Raw genomic sequence first — 13,307 nt, 5'->3', positions numbered from 1 at the left:
AAAAAAGGGTAACAATTAAAAACAATTATATAATATTATATAAACCAAATAAATCAGTAGTTAGGAAAGTAACAAAATCTTACAATGGCATGCAACCTATTGGTCTTTCTTCTTTTGCATGGTATTCAACATTTATAATCAAATAAAACCACTAAAATTTAAATAATACCATTTCATTTTATTTAATTCCATAATTTTATTTGAATTACATAACCATCTGTATAAAAAAATATGAAAATGTGCGGTTAATTCACTCACCCTCAGGCCATTTATGGTGATTTTCTTCAGTAGTTTTTATTCTGTAAATTTTTTTGTTAATCAAAATGATACTTGAGTTTATCCTGGATGTTGCAACTTGTATAATTGTATTTATTCATTATGTGCCAGGAAGCTTACAAGAAGCTCTGAATTGAACTGCCATAACTGTGAATTAAAGGTAATAATGTTTTAAATTATTTTAAATTCTTTCACATGCAATATATCTTTGGGAGTCTTGGATATTAATTTAGTTTTGTCTGTATGTTGTTTTACACACAAAGTAGCCTACTCTGCAATGGCCAAGACAGCATATTGTACTGCAATTTAAGAAGACACATGAATTACAAAAAATGCCAGCAAATTAAGAAAATATATTCATTTATTTGACAGCAAATGTGCTGTAAATCCTCACAATGCATACAAATTAAAAAAATGTGCTGCATATTCTCACAACACAAACAATTAAATAAAATGCACTAAATTTTCTCACAACACTTGCAAAAACATTGGAACACAACAGAAATGTTTCAAGTGGACCCAAAAACATGTTGGACGCTGCAGTGCCGTTACTATTGCTCAGTAAAGTTATAGGTGATCTTTAAAAGGTGAGTTTTTTGTTTGTTTATTTCAACATCCTGATTACCTTGACATATTTTATTAGCCTAAATAACCAATCTAAATAGCCGGGTCTGTCACATTGTACGGTGCCCTTGAAACATTCATGCTGTGTTTGCGTTGTGAGGATTTGCAGCACATGTGCTGTCAAACGGATGAAGATCTTTTCTTAATTTGCTGGAGTTTTATGTAATTGCATTTTTTTTCTTAGATTGCAGCACATACTACCAGTTTATAAATCACCAAGGACCACAATTATAGCTAACAATCTTATTTTGTGCTCTATTGAATGAAAATGTAATCTATATTTTGGATGTCTTGAAGGTTAGGAATTTAACAGCTTTTTTTCCCGGTCTTTTTAAAATAGTGTCTCATATAGCTAAATGTGAAACTGTTATCAGTTTTTTTTTATCTTTTGAATGACGACATTCATTGCGTTTAATATAATGAACAAGAATGTATGCTTAATTTGTCCTTACAAACAACATTTCTGAAGGTCAAGCAACTCCGACTGATACTTTGTTGAAAATGTCCAAAATGTGCTTACGATTTTTAAGTCGTACTTACTTAGTTCGTGGAAAGTGCAAGATATACACAATCAGCTGCTGTTTGCTTTTTGTGTGATTATTACAGAATGTTAAGCTTGGTTAAGATGATTTATTCAGATTTCACGCCTCTCTCCAGTCAACACAAAACCAAAACCGGTTACGTAATGGCTTTCTGGCGTACAGTACCAACTGCCTACAGCAGATGGTAGCAAATCGGTCTTCAAGCAGAAGGAGCAATCTTTATCGCGAGATCTTCAGACACAGACAACGACGTTATCGCGAGAGTTTCATGCTCTGGCTGCGGCGCTGGATGGCGCTGGTGGAAATTTGGGAATGTGTGGTCAAGATTTGTGTCGGGTTGAGCTGAGCTCGGACAGGACGCGAGACTGACTGCATCTGAGTGCGAGCATTGAGGTGAGTAAGCACTCTTTAAACTTAATTAACGATGCTCGACATTGGGTATATAGTTGAAATCCGAAAATGCAAACATCCGTCCTGTGCAAGTGTAACTTGATGAATTCCAGCAAGCGGGTTTTCCAGATGTGTAATGTGTGATGGGAACATTGTTTAACATCCGCGCGAGCGGATGCGTCTGCCTGTCTTCAGTCAAGGATGCTCTGAGCTGGGACCATCCGAAACATTGTGTGCCTTTTTTTACAGGTTTATTTATAGCTAACCTTGCGTTTGGCGTGGTCACACTCAGCATCTTCAATATGCAGAATCATTATTTCATTCCGGCGCTGCTCATGTAATACTTTATTACGACAGTTCTTTCCTTTCAAGTGATGCTGAAGTTATGGTTTTAGGTTTTGGATGTCATTTTAAGGTTTTATTTGGTCTTTAGATTGATTATGGCTTTATACATCATGTGTTGATAGATCTCGAATTATTTTCGCTTGCAAAAATTTTCATCGAGTGAAGTGGACAGCGAATAACTTAGTCGATATTGATTTAACTTTGTGGCTGCATTTAAGTGATTAAAGTCGCAGTTATGCTCAAAATTGAGATTCTCTCATGTGTGACCCACCCTCATGTTGCTTCAAACTCCTGACTTTCTTCTGTTGAATGAACACAAAGGAAGACTTGAGGCATAATCATTGCCCACAGAAAAAGATTCATGGAGAGTGATTTGTGACTTTTTAAAATACCAAATCTCTTTTTATTTCTGCAGAAAAAAATCATATGGGGTTGGAATAACATGAGAAAAATAATGATGTCATTTTAATTCTTGGGTGAACCATCTCTTGAAATTCCCCTGATCACTACATAATGCAGTGAGTCCATTAGACAGCATTTCTGAGCATCATGACATGTGTGCACGTGCAGTATTAGAGAACAGGGTTTTCCAATAGGTTCTGGAGACCCCTAGGCGGCCACAGGTGAGTGATAAGAGGTCCTTTGGAATGTTTAAACAAAAACATAAAATAATAAGACAAATAGGCTACTTTAAGTAATAATAAATAAATAAATAAATGAATAAATACGTTTTGGTTGTGACATGGTGGCTCAGTGGTTAGCACTCTCACCTCACAGCAAGAAGGTTGCTGGTTCAAGTCCTGGCTGGGTCAGTTGGCATTACTGTGTGAAGTTTTCATGTTCTCCCCGTATTTATGTAAGTTTCCTCCGGGTGCTTCGGTTTCCCCCCACAGTTCAATGACTTGCGATATAGGGGAATTGGGTAAACTAAATTGGCCATAGTGTATGTGTGTGAATGAGTGTGTATGGATGTTTCCAAGTACCGGGTTGCAGCTGGAAGGGCATCCGCTGTGTAAAACATGCTGGATAAGTTGGCGGTTCATTCCGCTGTGTTAGATTAAAACAATGAAACATTTATTACGATAAACATTTTAGTATACTTAACAAAAAAACTTAAATACTTGAAATGATCTTAAATCTTTTAACAATTTTAAAAATAATTAAAATTAATAATTAAATAAGAGTCAGATAAATGACATAAACATTTCATTAAAACAAACAAATACATACACATTAAATTATTATTTTTTTCATTTTTAATAATGTAAGTTATAAGAAGCTGTATTTATTTTCTAATTAATATTTATTTTAGATACATTTTAATAATATGAATTGTTCATTTAACAAACTGTGTAGATATCTTTTACGTTTTAGGACAGGTGTGCAGTGCGTCATGAGTATGCTCATATTTGGGAGTCTATGGCATCTAAAAGATGGAAAATCTCTGTTCAGTAGGACCAGTTAAGAAAAGAAAAACACATCTATGATGTCCATAAATCCTGCATGTGCCTACAGTATGAGGGGTCAGACACCAGGATCGCCTGCACTTTCCAAATCATGCACAAGGACAAACACACTATGTTATTCATTCAGTTGCAACATTAGGTTATTGTGTGCGTGTGTGTGTGTTTCTTTGAATGCTGCTAACTTCATAAATCTTGTGAGATTTAAAAAATCTAGTAGTTGTTATTCTGTAAATGATCATTTTGTGTAATTTAGTGGTTTAAACCTTTTCTCATTATTACATAGCTATTATCAGAGCACTTTTGGGTTCAGCGTAGGGTCAGTTTGCTGTGATTTAGACAAATTACTGTAAAAAAAAGCTTTTTTTTGTGTATGGGTAGGATACATATTGGCTAGGCTGTAATATTTCAGTGAAAACATTTGTTTAGTTATAGTATCAGACCAATTCCAGCGTTATGGATGTGACATTTGCAGTAAAAACTCAAAACATAAATTCACATAGAGAGTATATGTTATCAATATATTAAAACATCTGTTTATATTTTCCAAAAACTACTAACCACAAAGTTATGGGATCAGAAAAATATCTATCTGTATACATTTTTTAATTTTTAAATGAGGGAAATAAACATACGTTATGGATGTGACCCAAAAAGTCTGCCAGTTTACAGAATACAACATACGTTGTAGAAATTTTGTGAATTAAACTGCTCAACCCAAAATAGATAATGCTATCAAAAGGAGAGTTGGCTCTCTGTAGAAAAAGTGATTGTTTTTTTTTTTATTTTACATTTTTGCATTTTTGAGGGAAAAGCTTTGTTATGGATGTGACACCTCTCCATTATGGATGTAACAGATGTGAAATTGGCACTTGTGTGACTTTGGTAAATCAAATATAATTGTTTGAAAACACTGACAGAGACATTTGAGTATTTTTTAAGTACTTTAAAACTTAGAAAGGGTTTTGCTATTTTGGTGAAAATGTCATTTTTTTCACATTAAGGTTGACATTTGAATGGAATGCTTATCAGTTATTTTTATAGCAAAAATTATTTTTCTTTCTTTCTTTCTTTCTTTCTTTCTTTCTTTCTTTCTTTCTTTCTTTCTTTCTGTCTTTCTTTCTTTTTTTTACTTTTTTGTAATAGTTGCCACGTAAAGGTTACAAAGCATCAGTATTGTTTAAAACTAGAAATGCATTTTCTGTGTGACGTTCTGTAAAATATTTATACATAAAATATAACAATTTCCATAAATATTAGCATATATGTATGTATTTTTAAAGTGTACATGCATGTGTGTGCCATTCATATATACACAATAAATATACACAGTAGATGTTAATACAAACCTTTATCGGTGATTCACGATTAATTCTTAAGTAGCACTGTACTTTGCAAAATAGATGATTCCACTGTGTATTGTAATGCAAAAAAATCAATTACAGCTAAATGCCCTTGCGGACTAGTGATTTTTTTTTGTACGGTAGGCTATGTTAAGCAACACTACATACGATACGCTTTCTGTTTTAAAATTATAAATTATTATGCAAATTTGATCATACAAATGTATATAAATTAACCAGTGATTCATCAGAACCTTAAATAGTGACATTTACCAGTGAAATTGTGTTAGAGTACAGTTGAATGGGTTTAGTTTCTTTTTTTTTCCAAATTTGAACATTTAAAAATTTGTCAATGACTGCCGCTCCTGATAAGAGCTGCTCAGACCCATTATGGGGTCCGTGTGCTTTTATGCTCTACATAAGTGGCCCTCATGGGGGTCATCAGTCAACAGGCTCTCCGCACTCCACAGAGAGAAGTGCGTGTGCGGCGCATTGGTAAAAGCCGTGGAAAATGAAATGTAAGGCTCTCCGTGATGGTGTAACCTTTCTGACTGATTTCATCATGCAGCTCAGGTTGTAGTTCTTACACAACGTGATTGTAAAGCTGTTTTAAACCCTCGCTCTCTGCAAACGTCACTCAGAGAGTTTACAGCTGGGGGCGGGGGGTTTGGAAAAGATTGGATTTTTATCAGCTTGTGCGATTATATTTTTCCTCTGAGGCTGAGTGGAAATGCTTTTGTGGTGTTTGGCTTAGTTGTTAATGGGAGATGTGAAGGTGCTGTTTAGATACTGCAAAATGTGTGGGGCCTCTGTTCGAAGGAGATCTGAATCAAACTACATATTTTTGTAGAAATTAGTTGTTGTAGTTGTTTTTTTTTTTGTATAAAAAGATAATTTTTGGAAGTAAAACAAGCGTTTTCTGTTTATTTACGGTTGTGAAATGATTTATGGGATGTTGATCTCTGCTCTGCTGACTTTTGATGTTGAAAATTCAACTCTACAGTTTAACAAATTGACCATTATTAATGTTTTGGTAGTTTGAAATAATATAATGTATAAGAAATAAAATATAAAAAAATAAGTATTTAAAATAACAGAAAACGTACATGTATACCGTAAGATACAACAACAACCCAGGCAATATATTACTTTAAACTGTTAAAAGAGTCAAAAGTCAATTTTTCCAACTTTTCAGGGTTAAAAATACTTTGGAGAAAGAGCAAGGTCCATTAATGTAATGCATAAATAATAAAAAATAAACAGAATAATCACAAAATATGGAATACTGCAAACAACAAAACAACAACAAAAATAATAACAACAATTATCATATTACATTTCACTTTGTCCAGTTATTGGTTTATTTGGGTTTCTCCCACCTTGCCACACTTTACCCTCTCATATTGCAGACCTGTTAGCCTTCTTAACCCTTCTGGCTAGGCGGTTAATTGTTCTGAACTGGAAGAGACCTTACCCTCCTTCTCAAACTTGTTGGATAAGAAATGTTGTCTGTTTTATGAAATTAAAGACAGTTAGGTACTCTCTTTACCGACTAAACTCTATTTTCATTTAACGTTTGGAACCCCTTCGCATACATGTCCAAACTCTTCAGCTTGACCCTGTTCTTTCCGATTGAGTCCCCACTACCAACCCCCTACTCCCAGCTTGGCGTGGATACTAGTTCTGGTCAGCACATTGTTGTAGATCTGTATTTTCTGCATGTTAGACTGCACTAGTGTTTTTATTTTGTTCAAAATACTCTTCAGTGTATTTGCTTATTGTTACATGTCTTTGTTGTCCTTTATTAAAACAACAATTATTTTTATTATTATTGTATGTTCATTTATTAATTTTCTTTTTGGCTTAGTCCCTTTATTAATCTGGGGTCGTCACAGTGGAATTAACCTCCAGCTCATCCAGCACGTTTTACGCAGTGAATGCCCTTCCAGCCGCAACCCATCACTGGGAAACATCATTCACACACACACTACAGACAATTTTAGCTTACCCTATTCACCTATAGCGCATGTCTTTGAACTTGTGGGGGAAACCAGAGCGCCCGGAGGAAACCTATGCCAACACAGGGAGAACATGCAAACTTCAAACTGAAATACCAACAGACCCAGCCAAGGCTCGAACCAGCGACCTTCCTGCTGCGAGGCGAGAGCGCTACCCACTGCGCCATCACGTTGCCCTATTACTGTATGTTGTTTATGTAAATTTTAGAGGAAACATTTTAAATGGTAATGAAAATTTGCATCTAATCATTTATCAATTCATTCATTTTTTTCGGCTTTTCCGGGGCCGAGTCATGGGGCAGCAATCTTAGCAGAGAACCCAAGACTTCTCTCTCCCAGACACTTCTTCCCACTCCTTCTTCCCCCTCCGTTCCCAGGCCAGCCGAGAGACAGTTTCTCCAGCTTGTCCTGGGTCTTCCCCGAAGCTTCCTCCTACTGGGACATGCCTGGAACACTTCCCTAGGTAGGCGTCCAGGAAGCATCTAAAACAGATGCCCGACTCACCTCAGCTGACTTCTCTCGATGTGAAGGTGCAGCGGCTCTACTCTGAGCTTTTTTTTCTGTAAGGGTGCGCCCTGCCACACTGCGAAGGAAACTCATTTTGGCCGCTTGTAACCGAGGTTTTCTCCTTTCGCTCATGACCCAAAGCTCATGACCATAGGTGAGAGAAGGAATGTAAATTGACCGGTAAATCAAAGGCTTAACTTTCATCTCAGCTCCTTCTTTACCACAATGGACCGGTACATTGACCGCATTACTGCTGCTGCTGCACCAATCCGCCTGTCAATTTCACGTTTCATCCTTCCCTCACTAATGAACAAAATCCTAAGATGCTTGAAAATCCTCCACCTGGGGTAAGGAGTTTCCTCCAACCTAGAGATGGCAAACCACCTTTTTCCGATGAAGCTCCATGGCATCGGGATTTGGAGGTGCTGATTCTCATCCCAGTCGCATCAAACTCGGCAGCAAACCAACCCAATGCATGCTGAAGGTCTATATTCGATGAAGCCAATATTTTGTATGGAAAGAATTTCAAAATGCTGCCTTGGGGTGGAGGAGGTCCAGTTCGGGGACCAAAGGATTTCATCTCTGTTATTCACAGACGATGTTGTTCTGCATTAAATTATAGATGTTAAAACAACAGCAATATAATTATCACTAATAAGGATAATAATAAAACATTTTATTACCAGCTTGCACTAATAAAAAAATACATATTACATAAATGCATTTATTTTTTACATTCATAAAGTGGTTGTATATTTTGTGAGCACATCTTTGATGAGGTTTAGTCTGATTTTATTCTCCCTATAGACATAATGTAAGTTATTAACGTGACAGATTTAAAATGGAACTTCATATCACGAAGGTTGACATATTAGTTTAAAGTTTTGAGGCTATAAATGAGTCTGTAGTGGATGCAATTAATTAGAGGAGATGCTCATCTTGAATGCGTCATCTTCTGGGTTGCTCCAGGCGGTTGTAGCAAAACACAATTTACATGCATGCGATTTTCATACTCTTTTTCGTATGGCATATACGAAAGTGTCAAAGCAAGAAAAACAGCACTAAATCTAGACAGGGCTGGAGATGAGATAGTGAATGTGAGGCGGTGACACATCGGTTTGAGTGCTCTATCTTTCTTTTTTATTTTTTCTTTGCTTGCCCTTGACACCTCACATCCTCTCTACCCTTGTCTACTAAAGACACATTGTTCTTTGAAATGTTGGGATGTTAATGCACTTAAATGCAAAGTGGTGCTGGGCACTATCACTGCCTTAAGCAAATTACATTATGGACGAGATTTTTTTCATGAGGCAGCAATGCTTTTCGCTGTAGCCAATGGCACAGCCAAGTTGTTCATTACATAATTGCAAATAATTACTTAATAACAGAATATTTAAATTGTTTATTATGTTTATGTGCATGAGTTGATTTTGATAATCTACTGTACATATCTACTGTATGTTTTGACATACTTTAGGAGTAACTTAAACTTAACTCCATGGTTTGTAAATGGGCTAGGAATCTGACACATCTAGAGGCATAAAAGTATTTCATAAAAGTATTTCGAATATTTTAAAAATATGTTTGCACTTAAAAATACAGTATAGAGTACTTGATTGCCTGATTATATCCATTCGAGGTTAATTTTAATTACTTTTAATAACTTTTTTTATGTTTTTATATTAAAGAACCTAAAGAAGGTTATAGGCTATTTACTTACTAGGGATGTCCCGATCAGGTTTTTTGGTCTTGAGTTTGAGTGAACTGATTTTGAGTATCTACCCATACCAAAACCTGATCCGATACTTCTATAATACATAAAAATAGAATAAAGAAGAGCGAAGAAACAGATCCAGGATGTCCCTTATTTTTTATTTAATTCACCTTATTTTAACATTCAACAATTTTGTTCACAAACAGAGCACTTCTGTGAGGTAGTGTCAACAATCTGGTAATAAATAACACATTTTTCACTTTTGGACTTTAGTGAAACAGTAAATATATATAAAAAATCTAATATGAAAACAAACATCACCTCAACTTAAAATACCTGGCAGGCAATTCCAAGTTTGCATATCTCACAGTTCTATCACAGTACTACGGCAATATTGAAGCTGCTTCAAGCTGCTTCCGTGTTTGCCGGCATTTAACCAATAGCATCTCTGCAACAAAGTGACGTCTTGCCGCACGTTACTGTCTCTGTGTGAAGTCAAGAAAGAGGTCTAAATCTGTGGCACCGCATAACTATAGATGTGATAAACATTAATGAGAATATATACACATACACACACATGCACACACACACACACAAACACACATTTCTTTGCAGTTTTTGTTTTCGCGAATACATCAGGCCACTGTGTACACTTTTTTTAAGATTTCAAATTTCTCCCACGAGTGCCAGCCATGCCTGCTGTTCTCTCGTAAGTCCAACAGAGGTTGATGTTGACTGAGTAAATGAATGACACATCGACTGACCAATCTACTGACCCACCCTGCTCCTTCCTTAAACCCAAACGACAAATAATAAAAAATAAAACAATCCAGAAAAAGAAAAACCCTTTTCTGATTTTTGCCAATTTTTCAGATTTGATTACATTCTCACCCTGTTATTTACTTCATTCATTCATTTTCTTGTCAGCTTAGTCCCTTTATTAATCCGGGGTCGCCACAGCGGAATGAACCGCCAACTTATCCAGCAAGTTTTGTACGCAGCGGATGCCCTTCCAGCTGCAACCCATCTCTGGGAAACATCCACACACACATTCACCCACACACACACACTAAGGACAATTTAGCCTACTCAATTCACCTGTACCGCATGTCTATGGACTGTGGGGGAAACTGGAGCACCCGGAGGAAACTCACGCGAAGGCAGGGAGAACATGCAAACTCCACACAGAAATGCCAACTGAGCTGAGGTTCGAACCAGCGACCTTCTTGCTGTGAGGCGACAGCACTACCTACTGCGCCATTGCCTCTCCCCCTGTTACCCTCTCATCATGGTCAGCACCTCTCTGCGTCTCAAGTCCACCGATGTACATGGTCAGCTGGTGAGCGCGAAGAGAAATGGCATCATACCGCCCCGTAGTGTTTATTTTAAAGACTAATTGCAGCCATAGAGTACGTGCCTCTGGCTACATAATTTGTGATCTCCAGAACCGCATATAGGGCTACGTTTTCATAATGTGCATATGTTGTCTTTAACTCTTGTTTTCTGCTTAGCATTTCATTATTTTTAATTCTTTACTACTGCAGTGTGAACTGGTGGGTAGTGAACTAAACAGCCAGTGATTTACAGTAGAAGTAATTAATGTCCTTCTTTTGCAGAAGTGTGGTTTAACCCCATAATTATGTATTAAAATATACATTCCACAACCTGTCTTCAGCGGTTTTTAGACTAATAAGTCCTAACAAAACCAGTTCGTTTAACTCTCCGACTAAAACTAATCTGACATTACAAAAGATCAAGTGCAAAAACTCGTGACCCTTTAAAAGGGGGGAAAGCTATCAGTCACTGTGAAATTATGTAAGTTTCTTATGAATAATCATTATGTTACTACATTAAATATTACACAAATGTTGTAGGCAAGCCGAAGTATCATACGTTTAAGTACTGTGCATTTTAAGCCACAAATAAATTGTATAACATCACAGAGTATGCATAGTTCACTATCATGTGTTCTGTGTGCACATTTGTCAATCAGACTGAATCATTTACTGTATGGTCAAATGTGAGCATGAATCAGCTTTCCCTTTTGTCCAGGGCTGAGCTTTAATACATCATCAGAAAGAGCTGTTTCAGAAACAATAGGAGCCACCTTCTCACAAGACTTGTAATTGAACCGGGGTCGGCGAGAGCTAAATTGGTTTGGTTATATTCATGCAAAGTAATAATGGTGTTCTCATAGTTTGTCTTGACATGCGTGCTTTACAGAAGTTTGAGAGCATTGAGACAGCAGGGAGAATGAACTTGGGTCTTCCCCATTGTCGGCAATGTCTATTTGAAGCTACACATAACCCACTTACTGGGAAACCACATTTTGCCTCCTATATTAAGTTTTGAAGGAGAGAACGATGGAGAATGTGAGAGAAAGTCAGAGAGAGAGAGAAAGGGACACGATCAGTCCTCTCACACAGGGCTGTGTTGTGTAAGATCTGTCCTCATAGCGCTCTTCATCTCTCTCCTGTTGTGCCTGGGGTGGATCATGTTTTTACCACAACATTCTGGTTTGGGCTTTTGGTTTGTGGTTCACTACAGGACACCAGAGATGGTGGTGTGACTCAACTCAGTCTGGTTTGGATGTTGACCATAAACCCCTGGAGATTTAGACTGTTGTATCTGCTAGCGAGGCGATGTGCGTGTACACTTAGCTGATTGCTGTTTATCTCAACACATTTTATCAACAGCTTTGTCAGTGGGTGGTAATCAATTTGTTGATTTTATTTTTTTATGTGAATGCTATGTCTATTTAACATTTTCCCGCCATTAATTATATATCTTATCAAATAGGAGAGGTTGCTTTTCAACCAAATAGGAGTTTTATAGGAATTTGGGCTTTTGGTGTATTACAGTATGGAAAGCCATGCATACTATAATAAATTACATGACTTTTCTGTCTTCCCAGGTGTGAAATACAAAGACGATCAGAGAAAGTGTTGATAAAATTCTAGTTTTGTTGTGGGTAGACCAATAATCAGTGGATCTCAAGGTTTTTTCTTTAGTTGAGTAGATCTCAGTGTTTTTCCTTTAGCTTATTCCCCTTTTTTTTAGGGACCGTCACAGCCGAATGATCCACCAGCAATTATGTGGATGATAAATAAATATTGATAATGCACCAGATTGAAAAGAAAAAAAAAATCTTAGCTTTTTTATGTCAAAAATGTTGTATCTCTGATGAAACCTATCTACATAAAACAGCATAATTACGTTTTTCAGCTATTTATTTTTATATATTCATTATAATATGATTGTATTCTAAATGCTATCAAATTTAGATTTAAATCATAGGAAAGGCTGACAGTGGCTGCCATCTTTAAAAAAACACTGGCGTGAAAAAATATAAGGAAAGTTTTTTTGTACATTTTTGCACTTTTAAGAACACAGTTGTGTTAAAGGTGCTGTATGTAAGTTTTCTAAAACATAAAAAAATACCATAATATGTTTGCAGATATTCAAGAAACATGCTAAGCGAACATTCTTGTTTATCTGAAAAACAATGCTGAAGTCAGTTATTCTGCTTTGAAAATGTATGTTTTGGGCTGGAATGCGGTCTTTTTTTTTTTTTTTTTTAACCCGCCTAATGCCAGTTTAGCCAATTATATTTCAGCACCCCGGGTTGCCTTGTTGGAAAATAGCGTGTTTCATTCATTCATTCAGGAAGGTACTCAAATCATACGTCCGTGACTGAAATGCGACCTCTGGTGGACAGTAGCAGACTCCGAAATGAGATGCAGATTCAGAGTTCCACATGAGGGTGTTAATTAGCAAATAATATAAATATTACAGTATTATATTATAATATTACATATAATATTATTAACCCCGTATCCCAACAACATGCTACTTGACAAGATTTTCAGTGATTAGCAATTTGGATGTTTGCAGTAGACGAAACATGACAGAAATTTAAATACAGCCATTCAGAAGCACAGAATATGCACTCACTCACGAAATGGTTAGGTTTATAGTCTGTTTAATATATTTTAAACCTCTTTAAAATTATTAAATGTACATGCTGAATCACTCACATGTTTAGTTTTAAAATTCAATTTTAAATGGTTTATTTTATTTTCAAG

At 36.2% G+C, this 13,307-nt stretch overlaps 1 protein-coding gene across 20 annotated transcripts in view; it reads left to right on the top strand.

Annotated features, from left to right (window-relative positions):
• Positions 1-1,742: 1,742 nt before the first annotated feature.
• The window catches only part of usp54b (ubiquitin specific peptidase 54b), a 189,847-nt gene continuing 178,282 nt past the window's right edge, over positions 1,743-13,307 (top strand). For all 20 annotated transcript variants that reach the window (XR_012388023.1, XR_012388022.1, XR_012388019.1 and 17 more), the window contains exon 1: positions 1,743-1,835. The gene's annotated coding sequence lies outside the window, so the exon portion shown is untranslated. The remainder of the gene's footprint in view (positions 1,836-13,307) is intronic.

Source organism: Danio rerio, chromosome 12 (assembly GCF_049306965.1).
Source record: "Danio rerio strain Tuebingen ecotype United States chromosome 12, GRCz12tu, whole genome shotgun sequence".
NCBI classification, from domain to species: domain Eukaryota; kingdom Metazoa; phylum Chordata; class Actinopteri; order Cypriniformes; family Danionidae; genus Danio; species Danio rerio.
Note: the sequence above shows the minus strand (reverse complement) of the source record. Positions and strands in the feature narration are given on the sequence as shown.